Here is a 10,335-nt window from a genome sequence, read left to right as displayed (position 1 = left end):
CTCTCTTTGAAGAGTTCGGAACCACTCCTTGCGCAGGAAATACAATGTAGCGGAGAGGAACAAGGGATGGTATTCCCCTTATTTTTTGATTTAGAAGAAAGATGGGGGATTGAGACCCATCATGGACTTGCGCGGTTTGAACAAGTTCCTCAGGAAGGACAAGTTCAAGATGGTTACTCTTTCTCAAGTCCTCCAGGCCCTTCAACTTCAGGACTGGTTAGTCTCTTTAGACCTCAAGGACGCTTATTTTCATGTGCCGATCCATCCCAAGCACAAGAAGTACCTGAGGTTCGCGGTTGGCGACTCGCACTTTCAGTTTCGGGTCCTGCCATTCGGATTGGCCCCGAGGGTCTTCCCAAGCTCATGCTGGTGGTGGCAGCGTATCTCAGGAAAGGCGGGGGATTCACGTCTACCCCTACCTGGACGATTGGTTGATCAGAGCGCGCTCACCCTGGAGGTCCTGGATCATCTGTCCGTCACCTGCCACTCCCTTCACAAGCTGGGCTTATCCCTCAACTTAAAGAAGTCCCACTTGACGCCAACACAGCGGCTCCAGTACATCGGAGCAATGCTCGACACATCCCTGGGGCAGTGTTTCCCTCCCCAGGTGAGGGCTCTTCACATTCAGCAGATGGTGCACAAGTTTCAACTTGCCCAGACGCTCCCGGCGTTCGAGTTCTTGAGGTTGCTTGGCCTCATGGCATCCTGCATTCTTCTGGTGCCAGAGGCCAGGTTGCGGATGAGATCTCTGCAATGGGCCCTCAAGCTCCAGTGGACACAGTCCTTCGGCAGGATGTCGGACCCCGTTCAGGTGCCGCCCTCGGTCACCCAGGACCTTCTGTGGTGGGCCGTCGAAGGCAATCTGATGAGGGGGTCTCCATTTTGGCTGCCCTGGCCGGAGGTGATGATCGTGACGGACGCATCCCTCATGGGATGGGGAGCTCATGCCAACAAGTTGACAGTCAGCGGTCGTTGGTCTCTGTCAGAGTCCAGACTCCATATCAATCTGTTGGAGCTGCGGGCCGTCAGGCTTGCCCTGAAGGCTTTTCTGCTGACTGTGCGAGGGAAGAATGTCCTGATTCTGACGGACAACACTGTGACTATGCACTACCTCAACAAAAGGGGGGGCAGGGCCACTTCCTCTGTGCAGGGAGGCGATGCAGCTCGGTTGCTGGGCCATCCAGCAGGAAGTTTCGATCTCGGCAGTTCATCTGGCCGGAGACGAAAACGAGACGGCGGACGCTCTGAGCAGGCAAAGTGTGATCTCTCACGAGTGGGAGCTGGCTCAGGAGATTCTCCTGGCGATCTTCGCCCTTTGGGGGACCCCTCAAGTGGATCTCTTTGCCTCCAGTGTCAACCGAAAGTGCGAAAGGTTTTGCTCGCGGGAATTTCCTCCAAAAGGAGCCTTGGGAGACACGTTCGTGGTGGAGTGGTCCTTCCCACTGCTGTACACGTTTCCTCCAGTCCCCGTCATCGCGCAAGTGCTGCAGAGGCTATGGAGGTTTGGTTCCTGGATGATCCTCATTGTCCGGCATGGGCCCGGAGGACGTGGTACCCGGACCTTCTCGACTTGTCCATCTGCCCTCTACGTCGTCTTCCCTACCGAGACAATCTGCTCTCATGGGAGGGTGGTCAGGTTCTCCATCCAGAGGTCAGGTCCCTCAACCTTCAAGCTTGGATTCTGAAAGGTTGAGGTACAAGGATTGGGACCTCCCGGAAGACGTGATGGAGGTGTTGCTTTCGGCCAGACAGCCATCGACTAAGTCCCTGTACTGTTGCCGTTGGAGAAAGTTCTGCGACTGGTGCAGGGTTCAGAATGTGGATCCTTTTTCATGTGACATTCCTGTGGTTCTTTCTTTTTTGCTTTCATTGGCCCACAGTGGCCTGCAAGTGGGCACTGTTAAAGGTTACCTCGCGGCACTGTCTATGTTCAAGCGCTCGTCTGAGGAGTGTTCCTATTTCAAAATTCCTTCAATTTCTCAGTTTCTCAAAGGACGGTAGGAGTGCATAAACGAAGCATTCTCATTCAGATTTTCGTCTTCCAACTTGTTTCATGTGCTGGTACCAAATGTTATTTCCCAGGTGTGCTGTGCTGTCCAGGTAGTCGTTTAGTTCATTGCATGCTTCTCAATGTTTTCTTGTAATTGGCTATGACGACATCCCTAAATGTGACTTTTACCACCAATCTGATGACCTTGCCAACCGTCTCACGGAAAGAGGCTATCTGAAGAAACTCATCTCTGGAGCCAAAAAGAGAGGCAAATGTACTGACAGAGAAATTCTACTGACCCAAAACACTTCTCCGAAACACAATTCGGAACATAACAAAATGACCTGTCATCACGCATTGACCCCATACCTTTCAAATCAAAACATTGATCTGCAAATACTGGCCCATTGTAAAATTGAGCCTGCCAGACTCACCCATACCATGATTTGCTTTTAAAAGAGCCAAGAATATATGGGACACTGTGGTGCATTCTAAATTCAAGAAACCAGCACCCAGAACAGGTCTCTGGGATCTCAGGACAACTGTGGGACACTTTCCCTGCGCATCTTGTTTAGTTTTCCAGTTCACCTCCAAAATGAAAAAAATCAATATTGGAACAAGGACCAGGAGTCTGAATTCTATGACAAATTGCAAAACCAAACAAGCAATCTACTGTATCGAATGCCCCTGTGGGCTACGATATGCAGGCCAGACGAGTCGGCCCGTTAACATCAGAATCTCCAAGCATCGTTCTCGGATCAGGTGCAAAAATACAACGGCACCTTTAGTGAACCACTTTTTGGAAAAACATCATACTCCCAATGACATCAAATGGTGGATCCTAGACGTGGTCAAGGAATCGCTAACATGCCACGCTGCTTGCAGCTAAAGGAAGCAAGATGGATCCATAGACTCTCTACTCACACCCATGGTTTGAATGAAGAATTCCTGCCTCCAATATGAACACTAGGTGCCATTGCGCATCTTCAAGCACAGAGGCACACCTTTGTTCTTTAACTGCCCTCTGATTCTTGTTGCCATCTCAGGTCATGTCCATCCTCACACAATGGCATTCACATTTTTTGTGCATCTAATCTCTTTCGTGTGAGCAGAAATGCAGTACACACTGATTCACCTACACCTTTCAAATGGATCACTCATCTAACACTGAACACACACCACTACACATTAGCTGCCAACTGAGCTCATATCATCACTAGATATGCCCATCCACCAAGCAAGGCAGGTTTATGTCTCTTTTACCCATTTACAATATAAGGTTCTCTTTAACCAGTATACTTATTCAGCAGACATTCCCAAGTATTAAGCAGGGCATGTCTACATCTCATCTTTCGCTCTCCCTCTACGAGCACATGCATGCATTAAACCATACATGCTGCGCACATGGAGCATAATCACACGATTTTTACTCATCTAGCCGCACCATCATTATGTTTACATTATGTGCAGCGCACATACCGCTTTATTCCAATTAGTGAGGTATGCCGAGTGCAAGCTCAATAGCCTCCTACTGGCATACAAACCCTCCCAAGCACAACACTGCCTCTCTTTGGAGTGATTGATATGGCCACGCACGAATCCATGCACGACAGCCCCTGATAGGAAAAAACCTGCTCATCCAATCAGACGTGCGCTTGCGAGACACCTCTTGCAGCAGCGTCAGTCTCTCTGCTAAACCGTGACTCAGCCTTGAGGTGTTGATGGCTCCGCACTGCCACAGGGACCTTATGTGCAGCGAGGATGCCGCGCACAGGAATTCATGAAAATTCAAACCTTATCAAACCAAGTCAGGTACATGTCTGTCCACTGTGCTATGGTGCACATTTACCTCTTTTCAGAAGTCAGCACTAAACTGCTGTATGTAACCACCGGGCGCCTCCAGACCTCACAGCGAACCCTTTTCTTTCTTTGTTATTAGGCTACTTGGAAGCTAACACGGGTTCTGCCCAGTGAGGCATATATTAAACGAGATTTCTATCGCAGCCTACAAACTGCACATCTCGCTTTCTATACCTTCGAGGACCCCCACAATCATGATTCCAGAAATCAACACTCTTCAAAACGAGGTAACCCCCCTTTTAGTAAAGGCACCATGAAATAATGTTGTGGGTAATTATTTTTCAGAGGGCCTGCAATAACAGCCTTTTTGAAGGTTTTTCCAAAAAGTTCTTGCAAACAATGTTTTTGAAATGTGGTATACAAGAATCGGCCTAATAGCTACAAATCTGTACCTTTGCAATTTTTGTGGGGTAATTCTTGTTGGGGAATTCTTTGCTAGTGTGTTCCATTCACACACTCTTCTAGACCAATCCTGAGACCTGAATCATTCATTCTTTCAGAATTCATACATTTGCTGTGGGATTTGAACTTGTCTGCCTTCAGACCTGTGGTGTGCCTTCTGAACCAGTGGGGGACTATAGCCCTAGCTGAGTGAGCACTCGATTAGCCCTTGCCAATGACCAAGGTAAGGACAACGTTCTCACCAGCCTTTTTTTAACCATTGCATCCTAATATGTGATTAATTTCAGCCTGAAAACACTGCTTAATATCCTTCTCTGTCTGCCTCCATACAGAGTAAAGTTCTTTCTTTCCTTGTTTTCGCCCTGAAGAAGGCTTCAATCCAAATATTTTGCCCAGCAGGGGGCACTCTCGCCGATACGTGACATGGATGTTAATTCAACTGAAACCAAAACCTTTTGAAAGTTCATTTGGACCCCTTGTAATTTAAATTCTGCATTGGATAGGAAGGTCCTATTTGAACTAAGTCCTGTTTGAGTCCATTTTTGTTTTTTGTATCTCCCCATAACACGAACATGTCGGCAGACCTGCATTTATGGGACTGCGGAACTTGGGATACTAATAAAGGCCGCAGTATCTCCTTTCTTTTTCTATTTTTTGGTTTGACTAATTATGACTAAAGTCGGATGCATAAACTGCTTATCATTTGTCTATTCCCTCAATGTTGTTTGACCTTTTGTGTTTATTTCAAGATTTGAACATTGCACTTCTGTAACCAGGCTTTTCGGTATATTGTTGTAATTTCACTCAACAATTGTTTGTCATCACATTTTTGTGTTTCTTGCTTTTTTTATCTAATTAGTAATGTCCTTTCTTATTAATAATGTCTTTTCCAACTCAATATATCAATACTATTTGTATTGTAATGAAAAATGCTTTATTAAATTTGTTTTAACAATAAGGACTGTTTTCAGGATCTATAGAGGGTCAAAATAATTGTGATATCTGCTTTTGGATACACAAATGTTAAAATTAACTAAACTCATTTTACATTTTGCTCCTGCATAGTGGATACTGTTGGTATATATATATAGGTGGAAGCTTTGCAATGTTCTCCTTCTCTTCTTGCATCCTTTTCCCGCTGGTTATAAATGCCCATACCAACCACCTGCTCGACGCTGGTCCAGCGTCTGGCTGCATCGTAGAACTAGTACTTGTCCCTTGCATCGGAACATGTGTGTTTGGTAATATAGTCTCTGTGGTTTTGTTCTTCAATTCCTCTTGTAGTTTCCTCGCTCTGGCTATGTATGGCAATAATGAGTCTACTATGAGTTGTGTCCGTGCAGAGAGTTTCTCTGAGGCGGCTCTTGTTTTCTTAAGAGTTTCAGATTTGGCCGCCTCTGTTGGTCTCTCTCTTAGCTCTTCTCGTTTTCTCATAACATCTGCTGTGGAGTTTTTTATGGCAGGCAGTTTCTTCTTCTCTGCTGCCTTCGTTTGTGGTATTGCGGTCATTGATACTAGGCCTGCTTCGTGTGCATTCAGTGTGTGTGCGTGTGTAGTTGTCAGTGTTTTTTCTTCATTAATTTCATGCCGACCCTGTCTCCGGCTTTCCTGCTCATTCGTTACCATAAGTGTGTGCATATCCTTGCTAATCACATTAATTTCAAGTTCATATACTTTATCAGATTTTCTAGGGACTGGAATAATAATATAAGGTCTGGGTGCTTTTGTAGGTTTCATGTGTACAACATCAGGTGGGTGCACTGAAATTGGAACGCTTCATGCACCAATAAAGAATGCAGTTCTGATCGTTAATGACCATAAAATAATAATGGATATAATGCATAGGTACGTTATGCCCTTATAGGTCAGGCAACAGCATTTTCTTCCAGAGAAGCGAGGGTGCCTCTCTGCTTGTGGGAGGACCAGGTTGCTGCTCCGGACACACATCTCGATCATTTGCCAAATGTCAATGTTATTGTTCCCCCACCCAATATCGTCTTTTGAGTTCTGTGTTTAGGAGTGGCAGGTGCTTCACAAGTGTCGCCCCTTTTGTGAGTGACAAATTGTGCAGGATACTGATCCTTTGCTAAACTCTGTGAAAACAAATCAAATAAAATAACGCTTAAGTGAGTTCCTTTACTGTGCATATTCAAAGCAAGTGAGTTCCCAGTCCACTCCTTGAATCTGCCTCAGTCCTGAGGACATATTGTATGCTGTTCAGTATGAAGAAATAGGGAAAGAATGACAACAAACATAACAAATGAAGTTCTTGACTCTGCTTACTCGATCTGTCCCTCGGCGGAAAGCTTTATCGTCTCCTCAGGAGGCTTTGATGGAGATTGGAGAGTTTAATTTGTTCTACAATACCATGTAAGAGTATGCTTATCTGGGCGCACTTTACTGGATCTCTGAGAAATGTGAGTACGTCAACATCGATAGGTCTTCCCACTAGCTCTGGAAAGTCCTTGATAAGGTGAAAGAAGACGTGGTATACCAACCTTCTGTCTTCTGGTGACAGGGACATCTGTCCTGTCTTTGCTGAGGTTCAGGATCATTTGTTTTTTACTCAATGTAAACAATGTCTGCACTGTCCGGTCGCGTGGAGTGCGACTAAAATGGCGGTCTTATTTAAAAGATGGCTTAAATGTTCAGTGTTTGCTGGGTCTAGAAGAAACGGAATTGTGTCTGTCTTTCTTCCAATAAGAGTTGGACAGTCTTCGATTATGCGAAAGAACAGTGTGTTGACAAGCTCATCTATTTCCGCCTGCATTGGGAACATTTAATTCTTTCTCACTGTACTCGGGGAGTAAGATAAGTTGTTCTGCAATGACTGTAAGCAGTTGTCTTATTATGTTTTCTGTTTCAGGATCTTGGAGAAAGTCTGAAACTGGTGAGTCTTCCTGCCAATGACAGGTATGATCTTAGCACAAGATCAAAGTAGGTGACTAGGTCCTTCGTGATATCTCTACTATGGGACACCATAAGTGATTTCGAATTAAGTCTCGGTATTGAATGAATTGGGATACTGTATTTGCTTCCAATGTAAATATCCTTGGTCAAAATGTGTCAGTCTTTTTCTCATCATTTCTTCACCCTGCAACTAGGATGCACTGAGTGTCCATTTCTATGTCCTTTTCCCCTTTTTTGCTTAGAGGAAGTGTCCAAGTTAAGCCACAATCTTGCAAAAAGTTCCTTGTTTTTGTTTTGCTGGTCATGCGTCGTCCTTCCTCGTCCTGGATCTCGTCTGCACGTGCTGTGGTTCTTCCCCATCGCTCGTCGATTCCTCTCATTGGGGGCAGGCAGGGGGCCTTCTCTGATGTAGGGTTTGAGATAACCGAGAAAAATCCATGCTCTCCGGCCGAGTAGCTTCACTGCGGACAGAGTGCAGTCCACTACGATAAAAGGACCATTGAATCTTGGCTCGTCCCATCTTTTTCTCGTATGGTTTCTCACCAGAACGGAGTCCCCAGGGAAGACGAGTGGAACACATAGACCTTGAACTGGGTCTGTTGCAGTGTCTCCATCTGTGTTCTGTGCTGCACTGTACCCTTTTCGTCGTCGCTGCAGCTGGTCTGGAATTACAGTAAGGCAAGATGTCATGCAGTTCAGATAGTTTTGCATCTCAGACCCTAAAACCTCTCCTGTTCACTGGGCATCACACCTAGCTCTATATCGTGGTGTGAGAGAAGTCCTCATTCTCCTTCCCATGGCTATCTCGTGTGGCGTAAGATGATGGTCGGAGCCGGGTTGGTTCCGAAGTGCATACAGTGCCAGTGGTAGGCAGTGCATTCATCCCCTCTTTAGAGTAAGCTTCAACTTGGCTATTCTCTCCTTCAGCAAGCCGTTGAGCTTCTCACAAACCCCATTACCTTGTGGATGATAAGATAAGCCGATGGGAACTTGTGCTTTATACCAAGCAGCAAGCTAATCTGTTCAAATATTAAATTAACAAAGTGAGGGTCATTATCTGATCTCATTACTTCACATACCCCCCACCTTGGGAACACTCACTAAAAATGTGGCTGCACAGGTAGAGTTTGGGTGTGTACATGGACCTGCTTCTATCCATCTAGAGAATGGACACACCACAACAATTAAGTATCTGTACCCGTTACATACTTGAATCATGTCGACGTAATTGACATGCAAGTGCTGAAAAGGCCCATTTGGCCTGGGGATGATGACTCTCATAACTTTTAATGTGTGCCCAGTGGTGAATTGCTGGTAGATTATGCAGTTCACCATAATGAATGCAACATACTCAGCTAAATTCAGTATGAACTAGTTTTACGCGAGCGTTGCTGCTAGATTCTCCTTTGTCATATGCGCCGGGTAATGTAACTGCTCCAGCACTATTTTTAGTAGGGCTACAGGCATTACTGGTTTACTAGTGCTGTCTTGTCGCCACAAGCTGTCAGAAGTTTAAAGAACACCCTCGACGCTTCCACAGGTTTTTCTCTTCCTGTGGTGCCTCTCCTTGCAGTTCCATTAATTGCGTTTGCCCAAGGCTATTATAGGCTTCAGATGTTGTTTGTGCGACCATCATTCTTTCATTGGTACAGGCGACTTCCACTTCCATAATCGTCTCACTTTTGGATGCCATACGCTTGGCTTCCGTGCCTGCTGCTTGGTTTCCGCATGAGACAAAATCTGTCCCTTTTGTGTGGGTGTCGCATTTCACAACAGCTATGCCCACTGGGAGCTTTAGTGCCTTAATCCGCCTATCCAATAAGGCTGTGTGCTGCACTGGTGTGCCATCTGCTCAGAGGTAGCCCCTCCCTTTCCAGCACGCTAGTCCTGCGTGCACTGTTGATGTCACATAGGCGGAGTCACTGTACACCGTTACTTCCTGGTCTGCGTGAGTCTCAATGGCGAGTATCAACGCCAATAATGCTGCAGCTTGTGCTGAGTAATGGGATGGTATTCTCACACTAACAAGCACTCGAAATTCTCCATTTGCTGTGTTTCACCACAGCGACGCCTGTGTATCTCTGCCCATCACTTTGGTTGATTCTAGAAGACCCGTCAATAAAGACGATCTCTCCTCCTGCCAAGGCATTTTCTTTCACCCAGGGGATTTCATCATAGAATTCTTCATAATTTGCACAGTCATGTATCGGTTCTCCTTCAGTGACCGGCTCTGCTATAAACATGGCTGGGTTCACTATCTTACATCAGACTATTTTAATCAATGGGTTTGCTATGATCACTTCGTAAACTGAAGCTCTCTGAGATGTCAATGTGCCCTTTGGTTTCTCTAGAATGGCAAATGAGTGCTCGACGTACAAGGTCATTGAGCATCCCATTACAACGGTTGTCGCTTTCTCTATGGCGAACTTTGCGGCAGCTAAACATTGTTCGCAAGGGAGGTGGCCTCTCATTACTGGGTCCAGATTCTCACTGTAATATGCCAGGGGCTTGTACCCCAACGAGGGTCTTTGAGCGAGCACTGCCGTCATGACGCTGCCATTTGTGTGTGAAAACAAGTAAAATTCCTCTGCACAATTGGGGATCCCTAGAACTGGAGCTGTGCAAATAACTCTTTTGAGTTCGGCAAAACCTTTCTCCATGGCCTCAGACCATTCGATCTTTTCTTTCGTCACTTGGGCCTTCTTTAAAGCCTGGAGTAGAGGTTTATTGTAAGAGCTGTAATCGAAGACCCATGCCCTGACAGTTGCATAGGCCTAAAAAGCTCTGCATCTGCTTTCTCGTGTGCGGCTTAGCCATGTTCAATATGGCTTCAGCCCTTTCAGGGGTCACTTTATTTCCTTCATGTGAGATCAGCTGGCCAATGTACAGCACTTCTTGTTGACAATATTGTTACTTTTCTTTGTCAACCTTATATCCCTTCTTAGCCAGTATAGTCAATAGTTGAACTGAGTCGTGCCTGCATGGTTCTTCTGTGGTGCTGCAAATCAGGATATCATCCACATATTGCAGGACAACACTTTCTAATGCAATGTTTCTCAAGTCCATCTGTAGGACTCTGTTGAAAATAGAAGGGGACTCACAGTACCCCTGTGGCAGCCTTGTGCTTTTCAGACGCATCTGTCTGAATGTGAATGACGTCAGATCTTGTGAGT

General features: G+C 45.8%; 1 long non-coding RNA gene across 1 annotated transcript; it reads left to right on the top strand.

Moving 5' to 3' along the window:
- Positions 1-3,701: 3,701 nt before the first annotated feature.
- On the top strand, positions 3,702-5,138 carry LOC138515646 (uncharacterized). The gene is made up of 4 exons (XR_011282133.1): positions 3,702-3,802; positions 3,930-4,077; positions 4,351-4,475; positions 4,585-5,138. It is a non-coding gene; the product is annotated as an uncharacterized lncRNA (long non-coding RNA).
- Positions 5,139-10,335: the final 5,197 nt, after the last annotated feature.

Source organism: Ambystoma mexicanum, chromosome 6q (assembly GCF_040938575.1).
Source record: "Ambystoma mexicanum isolate Mex_15411 chromosome 6q, UKY_AmexF1_1, whole genome shotgun sequence".
Lineage (NCBI taxonomy): Eukaryota > Metazoa > Chordata > Amphibia > Caudata > Ambystomatidae > Ambystoma > Ambystoma mexicanum.
Note: the sequence above shows the minus strand (reverse complement) of the source record. Positions and strands in the feature narration are given on the sequence as shown.